Genomic DNA, 17,509 nt, shown 5'->3' on the forward strand with positions numbered 1-17,509 from the left:
GCCTGTGCGTGGATTTTTTTAATGTGTGGTGGCCGTTGCACACCAGCCACCACACGGGCTTGACAGAGCTAGGTCTTGATCCAGTGGCAAGAGTTAACCAAGATGGCTGGAGACCAGCTCTGCTGCACAGACCTAGTGTGCACACATCTCGCAGTGTGGGCTGGACCATGCTGCTCCTGGGCCCACGCCTCTCCTGGGATTAATGGGGCAGTAACTGTGTTGATGGAGTGTAATGGTGAACATTTGTTTTTCAGACTGGAGGGAAGTATATCCCACACCTCTTTTTGATATATATTAATGACCTAGACTTGGGTAGACGGGGCATAACTTCAAAGTTTGCAGATGGCACAAATAAAGATGGCACAGAGCTATCCAGCCGAATCCCACTTTCCAGTTCTTGGGCTATAGCCCTGTAGTTTACGCCACTTCAAATGCATATCCAAGTACTTTTTTTTTTTAAAAGGCATTGAGAGTTTCTGCCTCTACAATCCTTTCAGGCAGTGCGTCCCAGACTCCCTCAACTGTTCTCTTCAATTCCTTCTAATCCTTCTGCCAATTATTTTTAATCTATGCCTTCTGGTTATTAACCTCTGTTGAGGGGAAAAAGGCCATCTTATCCACTCTGTCTAGGCCTTTCATAATTTTATACACTTCAATTAAGTCTCCCCTCTGCCTCCTCTGTTCCAAAGAAAGCAACCTACCCAATCTTTCCTCGTAGCTAAAACTCTCCAGTCCTGGCAACATCCTCGTAAATCTGCTCTGTACCCTCTCTAGTGCAATCACATCTTTCCTGTAATGTGGTAACCAGAACTGTACGCAGTACTCTAGCTGTGACCTAACTTGTGTTTTATACAGTTCAAGCATAACTTCCCTGCTCTTGTATTCTATGCTTCGGCTAATAAAGGAACGCATTCTGTATGCCTCTTTAACCACCTTATCTACCTGCCGTGTTACCTTCAGGGATCTGTGGATATGCACTCCAAGGTCCCACTGTTCCTCTGCGCTTCTCAGTATCATACCATTTATTGTGTACTCCCTTGGCTTGGTAGCTCACCTCTAATGCGTGAACTCACTTCTCCGGCTTAAATTTCATTTGCCACTTTTCTGCCAGTCTATTGATATCTTCCTGCAATCTACAGCTTCATCACTGTCAACCACTCGGCCAATCTTTGTATCATCTGCAAATTTCTTAATCATGCCCCCTACATTGAGGTCTAAATCATTGAAATATACCACAAAAAGCAAGGGGCTTGCTATTAAGCACTACGGGATCCCACAGGAACAGCCTTCCATTCACAAAAACACCCATCGACCATTGCCCTTTGCTTCCTGCCACTGAGTCAATCTTGAATCCAATTTGTCATGTTCCCATGGGCTTTTACTTTTTTGACCATGTGGGACTTTGTCAAAAGCCTTGCTAAAATCAATGTAGACTACATCAAATGCATTGCCCTCATCGACCCTCCTTTATTGCCTCCTGAAATATTCAATCAAGTTGGTCAGACACGACCTTCCCTTAACAAATCCATGCTGAGTGTCCGTAATTAATCCCTACTTTTCTAAATGACAATTTACCCTCCCTCAGAATTTTTTCCAACAATTTGCCCACCACCGAGGTTAAGCTGACTGGCCTGTAATTACTTGGTCAATCCCTTTCTCTCTTTTTAAACAATGGTACAACTTTAGCAGTCCTCCAGCACCACACCTGTAGCCAGAGAGCATTGGAAAATGATGGTCAGCCTCTGCTATTTCCTCCCTTGCTTCTCAACAGACTGGGATACATTTCATCTGGGCCTGGCAATTTATTTACTTTCAAAGATGCAAAGCCCCTCTCTTTTGTGAAGACAGATGCAAAGTATTCATTAAGAACCATACCCACTTCTTCCACCTCAACATGTAAGTGACCTTTTTGGTCTCTAATAGGCCCTACTCTTTAGTTATCCTCTTGCTCTTTATGTATTTGTCAAACATCTATGGGTTTTCCTTGATTTTACTTGCCAATATTATTTTGTGCCCTCTTTGCTTTCCTCATTTCTTTTTTCATTTCACCCCTGCATTTTCTAAACTCTTCTAGGCTTTCTGCAGTAGTTAGGTCATGGTATCTGACATAAGCTTCCCTTTTTTGCCTTATCTTACCCTGTATACCCCTTGACATCCAGGGGGCTCTAGATTTGGGAATCTCGCCTTTTTCTTTATGGGAACATAATTACTCTGAACCCTCACTACCTCCTCTTTGAATGCCTACCACTGCTCTGACACTGATTACCTTCAAGGAGCTGTTTCCAGTTCACTTTTGCTAAATCACATCTCCGCTTATTAAAATTGACCTTTTCCCAAATGAGAACTTTTACTCCTGGTCTATCTTGGTCCTTTTCCATAACTCTGCTAAATCTAACTGAATTATGATCACTACCGCCAAAATGCTCTCACTGAGAAACCCCTTCCACCTACCCAGCTTCAGTCCCGAAAACCAAGTCCAAAACCATCCTCTCTCGTTGGGCTTGCCACGTACTAGCTAAAAAGTTAAGAATTTTGCATCCTCTATATCTTTTACACTGATGATATCCCAGTCAACATTAGGTTAGTTGAAATCCTCTACTATCCCTGCCCTATTTTTTCACTTATCAGAAATTTGCAGTACACATTTGCTCTTTTATCTCCCTCTGACTATTTGAGGATCTATAGTACACTTCCAGCAGCATGATTGTCCCTTCTTTGTTCTTCAGTTCAACCCATATGGCCTCATTTGATGATCCTTCTAACATATCATCCCTCCTCACAGCTGTAATTGTTTCTTTATCCAATATTGTGACGCCTCCCCTCTTTTTTTTTTTTATCCCCCTCTCCATCTCATCTGAAAACCCTGTAACCAGGAATGTTGAGCTGCCATTCCTGTTCTCTTTCAGCCATTTTTCAGTATTAGCTATAATATCATACTCTCTATCTGTGCCCTCAGCTCATCTGTCTTATTCATCAGACTCCTTGCATTGAAATATATACCATTAAGCTCTGCAAATCCTATTGTTGTCTATTTTCTAGCCTTTGGTTCCTCTGCCTTCCAAACTCACTAATTTTCTGCCTTCCATTTCCAGCTTTGCTTCTCTCCCTTCTGAATCTATGCGCGGGTTCAAGCTAGTTTAAACCTTTTCCCAACAGCACAAGCAAACCCCTCAGCCCTATTGAGGTGCAACCCATTCAGCTTGCACTGGTCCCAATACCTCAGGAATCTGAAGCCCTCCCTCCCACACCATCTCTCCAGCCATGCATTTATCTGCTCTATTCTCCTATTTCAGTACTCACTAACGCGTGGCACCAGGAGTAATTTGGAGATGACTAACTTTGAGGTCCTGCTTATTAATCTCTCTCCTAGCTCCCTAATATCTGCCTGAAGCACCTCTTCCATTTTTACCTATGTCATTGGTACCAATATGGATCATGACCTCTGGCTGTTCACGCTCCCCCCTCAGATTGTCCTGCAGCCACATACCACCCTGGAGTCAGATCTGCGGCTGCAGAAATGCCTGTCTTTCCCTTAACTATTGCTCAATTACTATTGCTTTCCTGACCTACAACCCCATCCCCCTGCCCAACAACCTATCCTTGGTCCACACCCTATTTCTCATCTACATGCTGCTCCTCGGCAACATTATCCAAAAACATAATGTCAGTTTCCACAGGTATGCTGACGACACCCAGCTCTACCTCACCACCACCTCTCTCGACCCCACCACTGGATAGAAATTGTCAGTTTGCTTATTTGCGGCCAGTACTGGATAAGCATAAATTTCCTCCAACTAAATATTGGGAAGACCCAAAGCCATTGTCTTCAGTCACTGCCACAAACTCCGTTCTCTAGCCAGTTACTCCATCCCTCTCCCTGGCAATTGTCTGAGGATGAGCCAGACTGCTCGTAACCTTGGTGTCATATTTGACCCAGAGATGAGTTTCCAAACATATATCCACGCCATCACTAAGATGGCCTATTTCCACCTCCGGAAATGTGCCCAACTCCGCCCCTGCCTCAACTATGTTATCTACCGACTTGACTATTCCATTAGAACATAAGAAATAGGAGCAGGAGTAGCCCATCTGGCCCTTCGAGCCTGTTCCACCATTGAATAAGATCATGGCTGATCTGATCATGGCCTCAACGCCACTTCCCTGCCCTCTCCCCAAAACCCTTTACTCCCTGATCATTCAGAAATCTATCTATCTCCCCCTTAAATGTATTCAATGACGCAGCCTCCACAGCTCTCTGGGGTAGAGAATTCCAAAGATTCACAACCCTCAGAAGAAATTCTTCCTCATTTCCATTTTAAATGGGCAACCCCTTATTCTGAAACTATGCCCCCTAGTTCTAGATTTCCCCACGAGGGGAAACAACCTCTCTGGATCTACCCTGTCAAGCTCCCTCAGGATCTTATATGTTTCAATAAGATCACCTCTCAGTCTTCTAAATTCCAATGAGTGTAGGCCCAACCTCCTCAACCTTTCTTCATACGACAAACCTTTCATCTCAGGAATCAACCTCGTGAACCTTATCTGAACTGCCTCCAATGCAAGTACATCCCTCCTTAAGTAAGGAGACCAAAACAGTATGCAGTACTCCAGGTGTGGTCTCATCAATCCTCCTTACAGTTGTAGCAGGACATCCCTACTTTTATACTCCATTCCCCCTTGCAAAAAGGCCAATGTTCCATTTGCCTTCCTGATTACTTGCTGTACCTGCATGTTAACTTTGTGTGTTTCATGTACAAGGACCCCCAGATCCCTCTGTACCACGGCATTTTGTAATCTCTCCAAATTTAAATAATTTGCTTTTTTAATTTTCCTACCAAAGTGAAAAACCTCACATTTTCCCAAATTATACTTCATCTGCCAAATTTTTGCCCATTCACTTAACTTATTTATATCTCTTTGCAGATTCTTTGCGTCCTCCTCACAATTTGCTTTCCCACCCATCTTTGTATCATCAGCAAATTTGACTATATTACACTTGGCCCCTTCATCCAAGTCATTAATATAGATTGTAAATAATTGAGGCCCCAGCACTGATCCCTGTGGCACCCCATTAGTTACAGTTTGCCAACCTGAAAATGACCCATTTATCCCGACTTTTTTCTGTTAGCCAATCCTCTATCCATGCTAATATATTACTCCCAACCCCGTGAGCTCTTATCTTGTGCAGTAACCTTTTATGTGGCACCTTATTGAATGCCGCTGAAAATCCAAATACACCACATCCACTGGTTCCCTTTTATCCACCCTGCTCGTTACATCCTCAAAGAACTCCAGCAAATTTGTCAAACATGATTTCCCTTTCATAAAACCATGCTGATTCTGCTTGACGGTATTATGACTTTCTAAATGTCCTGCTACTTACTTAATAAGGGATTTCAGCATTTTCCCAATGACAGATGTTAGGCTAACTGCTCTATAGTTTCCTGCTTTCTGTCTCCCTCCTTTCTTAAATAGGGGCATTACATTTGCGGTTTTCCAATCCGCTGGGACCTCTCCAGAATCCAGGGAGTTTGGTAGATGACAACCAATGCATCCACTATCTCTGCAGCCACTCTTTTAAGACCCTGGGATGCAGGCCATCAGGTCCAGGGGACTTGTCCACCTTTCTTAGTCCCATTAGTTTGCCTAGTACTTTTTTCTAGTGATAGTGATTGTTTTAAGTCTCCACCAGCCCCCCAGCCTCTTGATTATCAATTATTGGGATGCTTTTAATGTCTTCTACCATGAAGACTGATATAAAATATCTGTTCAAAGTCCCTTCCATTTCCCTGTTTCCCATTATTAATTCCTCAGTCTCATCCTCTATGGGACCAATGTTTACTTTAGCTACTCTCTTCCTTTTTATATACCTGTAGAAGCTCTTACTATCTGTTTTTATATTTTGTGCTAGTTTACTCTCATAATCTATCTTCTCTATCATTTTTTAGTTGTCCTTTATTGGCTTCCAAAAATGTTACAATCCTCTGGCCTTCCATTATTCTTCGCAACATTGTATGCCTTTGTTTTCAATGTGATACCATCCTTTACTTCCTTAGTTAGCCACGGATAGTTCATCCTTCTCTTAGAGTCTTTCTTTCTCACTGGAATATATGTTTGCTGAGAGTTATGAAATAGCTCCTTAAATGTTTGACACTGCTCTTCTACCGTCTTACCCTTTAATCTATTTTCCCAATCCACTTTAGCCAATTCTGCCTTCATACCTTTGTAATTGCCTTTATTTAAGTTCAGAACACTAGTTTGAGACGTAACTTTCTCGCCCTCAAACTGAATTTGAAATTCTACCAAGCTATGATCACTCTTCCCAAGAGGATCCTTCACTATGAAATTAATTAATCCAGACTCATTACACATTACCAGATCTAAAATAGTCTGCTCCCTGGTTGGTTCCACAATGTATTGTTCCAAGAAACCATCCCGCATACACTCTATGAACTCTTCCTCAAGGCTACCTTTGCCAATTTGATTTGTTCAATCAATATGAAGATTAAAATCAGCCATGATTATTGCTGTACATTTCTTACAAGCCTCCATTATTTCTTGATTTATACTCTGTCCTACACTGTGGCTACTGTTAGGGGGCCTGTAGACCACTCCCACCAGTGACTTCTTTCCCTTATTATTTCTTATCTCCACCCAAACTTATTCTACATCTTGATCTTCTGAGCCAATATCATTTCTCACTACCGCACTGATCCCATCCTTTATCAACAGAGCTATCCCCACCTCCTTTTCCTTTCTGTCTATCCTTCCAAAATGGAAAATACCCCTGAATATTCAGTTCCCAGCCTTTGTCAACTTGCAACCATGTCTCTGTAATGGCTATCAAATCATACCCATTTACTTCTATTTGTGCCACCAACTCATCTATTTTTTTACGAATACTGTGTGCATTCAGATTTTAATTCTGTCTTTTTACCATTTTTCCCTACTCTGACCCAACTTTCTGGTGCACTCTTATGTGTATATGCTCTGTCCCTTCCTGTCACACTCTGGTTATTATTACCCCATCACTACCCTGCACTTTTGCCTTCTCCTTTCTCTTTGACTGACTTTTTAAATTTTCGCTCACCAGATCCCTCCCCCTCACTATTTAGTTTAAAGCTCTATCTAGTGCTAGTTATTCGATTTGCCAGGACACTGGTCCCAGCCTGGTTCAAGTGAAGCCAGTCTCGACGGAACAGCTCCCTCTTATGCCAGTGACCCATGAATTGAAACCCATTTCTCCCACACCAATCTTTGAGCCACCGTTCATCTCTCTGATCTTATTTACTCTGTGCAAATTTGCTTGTGGCTCAGGTAGTAATCCAGAGATTATTACCTTTGTGGTTCTGCTTTTTAATTTAGCCCCTAGCTGCTCATACTCCCTCAGCAGAACTTCTTTCTTTGTCCTATGTTGTTGGTACCTATGTGGTCTTCTGGCCGGCCTCCCATGTTCTAAAATAAATATTTTCATTTATATAGTGCCTTTCATGACCTCAAGATGTCTCAACACTTTACTGCCAATGAAGCACTTTTGAAGTGTAGTCACTGTTGTAATGTAGGAAACGTCGCAGCCAATTTGCGCACAGCAAGGTCCCACAAGCAGCAATGTGATAATAACCAAATATTTTTTATGATGTTGATTGAGGGATACGACGGATAACGCCCCTGCTTTTCAAATTAGTACCATGGGATCTTTTATATCCACCTGAGAGACCAGATGGTGCCTCGGTTTAACGTCTCATCCGAAAGATATCTCCTCGGACAGTGCAGCGCTCCCTCTGTACTGCACTGCAGTGTCAGCCTAGATTTCTGCGCTCAAGTCTCTAGAGTGGGACTTGAAGTCACAACCTTCTGACTCAGAGGCGAGAGTGCTACCCCCTGAGCCACAGCTGACGATCTTCTACCCTCCATAAACTTGAGATCATCCAAAACCCCTGCGCATGTCCTAACTTGCGCATGTCCTAACTTGCACCAAGTCCCATTCACACAACACCCCTGTGCTCACTGATCTACATTGGCTACCGGGTTAAACAGCACCTCAATTTTAAAATTCTCATCCTTGTTTTCAAATCCCTCCGTGGCCTCGCCCATCCCCTTCTCTGTAATCCCCTACAGCCCCACAATGCTCAGAGATATCTCTGATCCTTTAATTCCGATCCCTGGAGTATCCCCGATATCAGTCGCTCCATTATTGGTGGCTGTGTCTTCGGCAGCCTAGGCCCTAAGCTCTGGAATTCCCTCCCTAAACTTCTGCGCCTCGCTACCTCTCTTTCTTAGATGCTCCTCAAAACCTACCTCTGACCAAGATTTTGGCCATCTGCCTTAATATTACTTTGTGTGGCTTGGTATTAAATTTTGTTTTATAATGTTCCTGTGAGCACCTTGGGTCATTTTAATATATTCAAGGTGCTAATTGTATCTAAGAGGCAAATGCAGCAGCCAATTTTTTTTTTTTTTTGATCGTTCATGGGACGTGTGCGTTGCTGGCAAGGCCAGCATTTATTGCCATACCTAATTTCACTTGAGAAGGTGGTGGTGAGATACCTTCTTGAACCGCTGCCATCCGTATAGTGAAGGTTCTCCCAGAGTGTTAGTGAGTGACTTGCAAGAATTTGATCCAGCGAAGATGAAGGAACAGCAATATATTTCCAAGTCAGGATGGTGTGTAACTAGGAGAGGAACTTGCAGGTGATGGTGTTCCCATGTGCCTGCTGCCCTTGTCCATCTAGATGGTAGAGGTCGCGACTTTCAAAGGTGCTGCCAAAGAAGCCGTGACAAGTTGCTGCAGCGCATCTTGGAGATGGTACACACTGCAGACACGTTGTACCGGTGATGGAGGGAGTGAATGTTTCAGGTGTGGATGGGGTGCCAATCAAGCATGCTGCTTTTTGTCCTGGATGATGTCGAGCTTCTTGACTGTTGTTGGAGCTGCACTCATCTTGGCAAGTGGAGAGTATTCCATCGCACTCTTGTCGTACCTTGTAGATGGTGGAAAAGCTTTGGGGAGTCAGGAGGTGAGACACTTGCTGCAGAATACCCAGCCTCAGACCTGCTCTTGTTGCCACTGTATTTATTGTGGCTGATCCAGTTAAGTTTCTGGTCAATGGTGACCCCCCCCATGATGTTGATGGTGGAGGATTTGGCAATGGTATTGCTGTTGAATGTCAAGAGGCGGTGTTTAGATTCTCGCTTGTTAGAAACATAGAAAATAGGTGGAGGAGTAGGCCATTGGGCCCTTCGAGCCTGCACCGCCATTCAATGAGTTCATGGCTGGACATGCAACTTCAGTACCCCATTCCTGCTTTCTCGCCATACCCCTTGATCCCCCTGGTAGTAAGGACTACATCTAACTCCTTTTTGAATATATTTAGTGAATTGGCCTCAACAACTTTCTGTGGGAGAGAATTCCACAGGTTCACCACTCTCTAGGTGAAGAAGTTCCTCCTCATCTCAGTCCTAAATGGCTTACCCCTTATCCTTAGACTGTGACCCCTGGTTCTGGACTTCCCCAACATTGGGAATATTCTTCCTACATCTAACCTGTCTAAACCCGTCAGAATTTTAAACGTTTCTATGAGGTCCCCTCTCATTCTTCTGAACTCCAGTGAATACAAGCCCAGTTCATCCAGCCTTTCTTGATAGGTCAGTTCCACCATCCCGGGAATTAGTCTGGTGAACCTTCGCTGCACTCCCTCAATAGCAAGAATGTCCTTCCTCAAGTTAGGAGACCAAAACTGTACACAATACTCCAGGTGTGGCCTCACCAAGGCCCTGTACAACTGTAGCAACACCTCCCTGCCCCTGTACTAAAATCCCTTCGCGATGAAGGCCAACATGCCATTTGCTTTCTTAACCGCCTGCTGTACCTGCATGCCAACCTTCAATGACTGATGTACCATGACACCCAGGTCTCGTTGCACCTCTCCTTTTCCTAATCTGTCACCATTCAGATAATAGTCTGTCTCTCTGTTTTTACCACCAAAGTGGATAACCTCACATTTATCCACATTATACTTCATCTGCCATGCATTTGCCCACTCACCTAACCTATCCAAGTCACTCTGCAGCCTCATAGCATCCTCCTCGCAGCTCACACTGCCACCCAACTTAGTGTCATCCACAAATTTGGAGATACTACATTTAATCCCCTTGTCTAAATCATTAATGTACAGTGTAAACAGCTGAGGCCCTAGGACAAAACCTTGTGGTACCCCACTAGTCACTGCCTGCCATTCTGAAAAGTACCCATTTACTCCTACTCTTTGCTTCCTGTCTGACAACCAGTTCTCAATCCACGTCAGCACACTACCCCCAATTCATGTGCTTTAACTTTGCACGTTAATCTCTTGTGTGGGACCTTGTTGAAAGCCTTCTGAAAGTCCAAATATACCACATCAACTGGTTCTCCCTTGTCCACTCTACTGGAAACATCCTCAAAAAATTCCAAAAGATTTGTCAAGCATGATTTCCTTTTCACAAATCCATGCTGACTTGGACCTATCATGTCACCTCTTTCCAAATGCGCTGCTGTGACATCCTTAATAATTGATTCCATCATTTTACCCACTACTGAGGTCAGGCTGACCGGTCTATAATTCCCTGTTTTCTTTTTCCCTCCTTTTTTAAAAAGTGGGGTTACATTGGCTACCCTCCACTCGATAGAAACTGATCCAGAGTCAATGGAATGTTGGAAAATGACTGTCAATGCATCCGCTATTTCCAAGGCCACCTCCTTAAGTACTCTGGGATGCATTCCATCAGGCCCTGGGGATTTATCGGCCTTCAATCCCATCAATTTCCCCAACACAATTTCCCGACTAATAAAGATTTCCCTCAGTTCCTCCTCCTTACTTGACCCTCTGACCCCTTTTATATCCGGAAGGTTGTTTGTGTCCTCCTTGGTGAATACCGAACCAAAGTACTTGTTCAATTGGTATGCCATTTCTTTGTTCCCCGTTATGACTTCCCCTGATTCTGACTGCAGGGGATCTACGTTTGTCTTTATTAACCTATTTATATTTACATATCTATAGAAACTTTTGCAATCCGTCTTAATATTCCCTGCAAGCTTCTTCTCGTACTCCCTTTTCCCTGCCCTAATCAAACCCTTTGTCCTCCTCTGCTGAGTTCTAAATTTCTCCCAGTCCCCTTGTTCACTGCTATTTCTGGCCAATTTGTATGTCACTTCCTTGGCTTTAATACTATCCCTGATTTCCCTTGATAGCCACGGTTGAGCCACCTTCTCTTTTTTTTATTTTTACGCCAGACAGGAATGTACAATTGTTGTATTTCATCCATGCGGTCTCTAAATGTCTGCCATTGCCCATCCACAGTCAACCCCTTAAGTATCATTCGCCAATCTATCCTAGCCAATTCACGCCTCATACCTTCAAAGTTACCCTTCTTTAAGTTCTGGACTATGGTCTCTGAATTAACTGTTTCATTCTCCATCCTAATGCAGAATTCCACCATATTATGGTCACTCTTCCCCAAGGGGCCTCGCACAACGAGATTGCTAATTAATCCTCTCTCATTACACAACATCCAGTCTAAGATGGCCTCCCCCCTAGTTGGTTCCTCGACATATTGGTCTAGAAAACCATCCCTTATGCACTCCAGGAAATCCTCCTCCACCGTATTGCTTCCAGTTTGGCTATCCCAATCTATGTGCATATTAAAGTCACCCATTATAACTGCTGCACCTTTATTGCATGCACCCCTAATTTCCTGTTTGATGCCCTCCCCAACATCACTACTACTGTTTGGAGGACTAATGTTTTTTGCCCTTTGGTGTTCTGTAGCTCTACCCATATAGATTCCACATCATCCAAGCTAATGTCCTTCCTAACTATTGCATTAATCTCCTCTTTAACCAGCAATGCTACCCCACCTCCTTTTCCTTTTATTCTATCCTTCTTGAATGTTGAATACCCCTGGATATTGAGTTCCCAGCCCTGATCATCCTGGAGCCACGTCTCCGTAATCCCGATCACATCATATTTGTTAACATCTATTTGCACAGTTAATTCATCCACCTTATTACAGATACTAAATGGCTTTTACAGATACTAAATGGCTTACCCATTATCCTTAGACTGTTACCCCTGGTTCTGGACTTCACCAACATTGGGAACATTCTTCCTGCATCTAACATGTCTAAACCCATCAGAATTTTAAACGTTTCTATGAGATCCCCTCTCATTCTTCTGAACTCCAGTGAATACAAGCCCAGTTGATCCAGTCTTTCTTGATATGTCATTCCCGCCATCCCGGGAATCAGTCTGGTCAACCTTCGTTGCACTCCCTCAATAGCAAGAATGTCCTTCCTTAGGAGACCAAAACTGTACACAATACTCCAGGTATGGCCTCACCAAGGCCCTGTACAACTATAGTAACACCTCCCTGCCCCTGTACTCAAATCCCCTCGCTATGAAGACCAACATGCCATTTGCTTTCTTAACCACCTGCTGTACCTGCATGCCAACCTTCAATGACTGATGTACCATGACACCCAGGTCTCGTTGCACCTCCCCTTTTCTTAAACTTTCACCATTCAGTTAATAGTCTGTCTCTCTGTTTTTACCACCAAAGTGGATAACCTCACATTTATCCACATTATACTCATCTGCCATGCATTTGCCCACTCACCTAACCTATCCAAGTCACTCTGCAGCCTCATAGCATCCTCCTCGTAGCTCACACTGCCACCCAACTTAGTGTCATCCGCAAATTTGGAGATACTACATTTAATCCCCTCGTCTAAATCATACTCTGTTTCGCCTCTCCTAATTAAACCCTTTGTCCTCCTCTGCTGAATTCTAAATTTCTCCCAGTCCTCAGGTTTGCTGCTTTTTCTGGCCAATTTATATGCCTCATCCTTGGATTTAACACTTTCCCTAATTTCCCTTGTTAGCCACGGTTGAGCCACCTTCCCCGTTTTATTTTTACGCCAGACAGGGATGCACAATTGTTGAAATTCATCCATGTGATCTTTAAATGTCTGCCATTGCCTATCCACCGTCAGCCCTTTAAATATTATTCGCCAGTCTATCCTAGCCAGTTCACATCTCATACCATCGAAGTTATCTTTCTTTAAGTTCAGGACTCTAGTCTCTGAATTAACTGTGTCACTCTCCATCGTAATGAAGAATTCTACCATATTATGGTCACTCTTCCCCAAGGGGCCTCGCACAACAAGATTGCTAATTAATCCTCTCTCGTTACAGAACACCCAGTCTAAGATGGCCAGCTCTTTGTTGGTTCCTCGATGTATTGGTCTAGAAAACCATCCCTTAAAAACTCCAGGAAATCCTCCTCCACCATATTGCTACCAGTTTGGTTAGCCCAATCTATATGCAGATTAAAGTCACCCATGAGAACTGCTGTACCTTTATTGCACGCATCCCTAATTCCCCAACCTCACTACTACTGTTTGGTGGTCTGTACACAACTTTCACTAACGTTTTGTGCCCTTTGGTATTCCGCAGCTCTACCCATACAGATTCCACATCATCCAAGCTAATGTCCTTCCTTACCATTGCGTTATCCTCCTCTTTAACCAGCAACGCTACCCCACCTCCTTTTCCTTTCTGTCTATCCTTCCTGAATATTGAATACCCCTGGATGTTGAGTTCCCAGCCTTGGTCACCCTGGAGCCATGTCTCCATAATCCCAATTACATCATATCCGTTAACAGCTATCTGCGCAGTTAATTCATCCACCTTATTACGAATGCTCCTCGCATTGAGGCACAGAGCCTTCAGGCTTGTTTTTTTTTAAACACTCTTTGTCCTTTTAGAGTTATGTTGTAATGTGACCCTTTTTGATTTTTGCCTTTGATTTCTCTACCCTCCACTTTTCCTTATCTCCTTTCTACATTTTGCTTCTGCCCCCATTTTACTTCCCTCTGTCTCCCTGCATAGATTCCCATCCCCCTGCCATATTAGTTTAAACCGTCCCTAACAGCACTAGCAAATATTCCCCCTCGGACATTGGTTCCAGTTCTGCCCAGGTGCAGACCGTCTGGTTTGTACTGGTCCCACTTCCCCCAGAACCAGTTCCAATGTCCCAGGAATTTGAATCCCTCCCTCTTGCACCATTCCTCAAGCCACGGTATTCATCTTAACTATCCTGCTATTTCTACTCTGACTAGCGCGTGGCACTGGTAGTAATTCTGAGATTACTATCTTTGAGGTCCTACTTTTTAATTTAACGCCTAGCTCCCTAAATTCAGCTTGTAGGACCCCATCCCGTTTTTTGCCTATATCGTTGGTACCTATATGCAGATGGTCATTGCCTGGCACTTGTGTGGCATAAGCCTGAATGTCGTCCAGGCCTTGCTGCATGCGGGCATGGACTTCTTCATTAGCTGAGGAATCATTAGCGAATGGCACTGAACACTGCAGTCATCAGCGAACATTCCCACTTCTGACCTTACGATGGAGGGAAGGTCATTGATGAAGCAGTTAAAGATGGTTGACCCTAGGACATTGCCCTGAGGAACTCTCGCGGCGATGTCTTGGGGCTGTGATGATTGACCTCCAATAACCACAACCATCTTCCTTTGTGCTAGGTATGACTTCAGACAGTGGACAGTTGCACCACGATTCCCATTGACTTCAGTTTTACTAGGGCTTCTTGATGCCATGCTTGGACAAATGCTGCTTTGATGTCACTCTCACCTCACCTCTGGAATTCAGCTCTTCTGTCTATGTTTGGACCAAGGCTGTAATGAGGTCTGGAGCCAAGTGCTCCTTGCGGAACCCAAACTGGATATCGGTGGAGCAGGTTATTGGTCAGTGCCACTTGAAAGCTCTGTCAACGACACCTTCCATCATGTGATGATTGACAGTAGACTGGCCAGATTGGATTTGTCCTGCTTTTTGTGGACAGGACATACCTGGGCAGTTTTCCACATTGTCGGATAGAAGCCAGTGTTGTAGCTGTACTGGAACAGCTTGGCTAGAGGTGCGGCTAGTTCTGGAGCATAAGGCTTCAGCACAACAGCCGGGATGTTGTCAGGGCCCATGGTCTTTGCTGTATCCAGTGCACTCAGCCGTTTCTTGATATCACATGGAGTGAATCGAATTGGCTGAAGACTGGCCTCAGGAGGAGGCTGATATGGATCATCCGCTTGGCCCTTCTGGCTGAGGATGGTTGCAAACACTTCAGCCTGTCTTTTACACTCGTGCTGGACTCCGCCATCATTGAGGACGGGAATATTCATGGGGCCTCCTCCTCCCGTTAATTGTTTAATGGTCCACCACCATTCATGACTGGATGTGGCAGGACTGCTGAGCTTTGATTTGATTGTGGGATCGCTTAGCCTTGGCTTCCGCTTTTTAGCATGCATGTACTCCTGTGTTGCAGCTTCCCCAGGTTGGCACCTCATTTTTAGGTACGCCTGGTGCTGCTCCTGGCATGCTCTTTTACACCTAGACAGCATGGACCCCATAAGCAGTAATGAGATAAATGGTTCATCTGCTTTTGGTGGTGTTAGTTGAGGGATAAATGTTGTGCAAGGCACCAAGAGAGCTCATCTTTAAAGTTCCATGATCTTTTACATCCACCTAAACAGGTAGAAGGGGCTTTAATTTAACATCTCATCCAAATTACAACACTTTCAACAAGGCAGTACCTCCCTCAGTACTGCATGCAAGAGACTTGAACCCAGAACCTGCTAACTCAGAGGCAAGAGTGTGACCACTAAACCAAGCTTAGTCCCAGCACTGCACTGCACTGCGAGCAGCAAGTTATTGGCCACATAGAGTCTTCAGTGATTCAAAGTCGGACAATCTCCAATCCAGTAGGCTCAAAGGAACCTTCTAGATTGCTCTTGTAGTAGGGATTACAATTTGGATTGTTGTGATTATGAACTAGGGCAAAAAAACTTCTTTAAATTGAAAATCTCCTAATTTTGCTAAAGTAAAGCAAACTTTTTACATTCTGTGGATTCATTACTCAAGGAGAGATTAACCTATTCAGCTACATTATTTGAGTGTAACTTTCATCTTTTGGATGAGTTGATAAACTGAGACCCCCATCTTCCCTCTCTCGGGTGGAGTAAAAATCACATGACATCATTTAAAGACAAGCAAAGGAGTTTGCCTGGGTCTACTGACCAATATTAATTCCTCAACCAATATCATTAAAAGCAGATTATCTAGTTATTTGCTGTTTTGTGGAACCTTGTTTTACACATACTGGCTAGAACATAAGAACATAAGAAATAGGAGTAGGAGCAGGAGTAGGCCATTCGGCCCCTCGAGCCTGCTCTGCCATTCAATAAGATCATGGCTCAGCTCCACTTCTCTGCCCGCTCCCCATAACTCTGTACTCCCTTATCGCTTAAAAATCTGTCTATCTCTGCCTTAAATATATTCAATGACCCAGCCTCCTCAGCTCTCTGGGGCAGAGAATTCCATAGATTTACAACCCTCTGAGAGAAGAACTTTCTCTTCATCTCAGTTTATAATGGGCGGCCCCTTATTCTAAGACTATGTCCCCTAGTTTTAGTTTCCCCTATGAGTGGAAATATCCTCTCTGCATCCATCTTGTCGAGCCCCCTCATTATCTTATAAGTTTCAATAAGATCACCTCTCATTCTTCTGAACTCCAATGTGTATAGGCCCAACCTACTCAACCTATCCTCATAAGTCAACTCCCTCATCTCCGGAATCAACCTAGTGAACCTTCTCTGAACAGCCTCCATTGCAAGTATATCCTTCCTTAAATATGGAGACCAAAACTGTACGCAGTACTCCAGGTGTGGCCTCACCAATACTCTGTACAGTTGACTGCCACATTTCCCTACATTACAAAGGCGACTACACTTCAAAAGTATTTCCTTGGCTATAAAGCACTTTGAGGCATGCTGGGGTCATGAAAGGCACTATTTAAATGTGAGTTCTTTCTTAATGTCAGAGGAGCCATCAAAGGACCCTCCAAATAGCCCAGTCTTGTGTTGCCACTCTCCTTGGAATTATTTCAAAGTATTAGATATTATATTTGCCTTGTTACAAAGTTACTACAAAATATTTGTACTTGATCTACCATTCAATCATCATGTTGATTTCAATGAAAAGATTTAAGGAGATAATTAGTTTAAACTATATAATGGACTGCCCAGATTATATCAAGAGCAACTGCAGTTTTACATTACATATATCAAATGCATTATCAGAATCCTTAGAGATTCAGATCTATTATTAGACAGCTGTCCAAAAATCCAATGTCACCTGTCCTGAAAGATAAGTGGAGGAAATGATATGAAAAAGTGAGCAAGGAATAGATGAAACAAGTAATTAACTACTTGTGGGATATTAGTCATGGTTTGCTGATTACAAGAAACTGTAATTAAAATGAGTGCACTCTTCAAACTTCAAAGTAGAATCCCGTTCTTTCCTTTACTGAGTTTGTAGTTGGAGAAAAAGTACTTATTAATCATCCTTTATCTACCACCTCATTATCTGTATCAAGGGAACCTATTAGGTTAAACATGGAGGCC

The sequence above is a fragment of the Pristiophorus japonicus genome, chromosome 7, assembly GCF_044704955.1.
Source record: "Pristiophorus japonicus isolate sPriJap1 chromosome 7, sPriJap1.hap1, whole genome shotgun sequence".
Classification (NCBI taxonomy): domain Eukaryota; kingdom Metazoa; phylum Chordata; class Chondrichthyes; family Pristiophoridae; genus Pristiophorus; species Pristiophorus japonicus.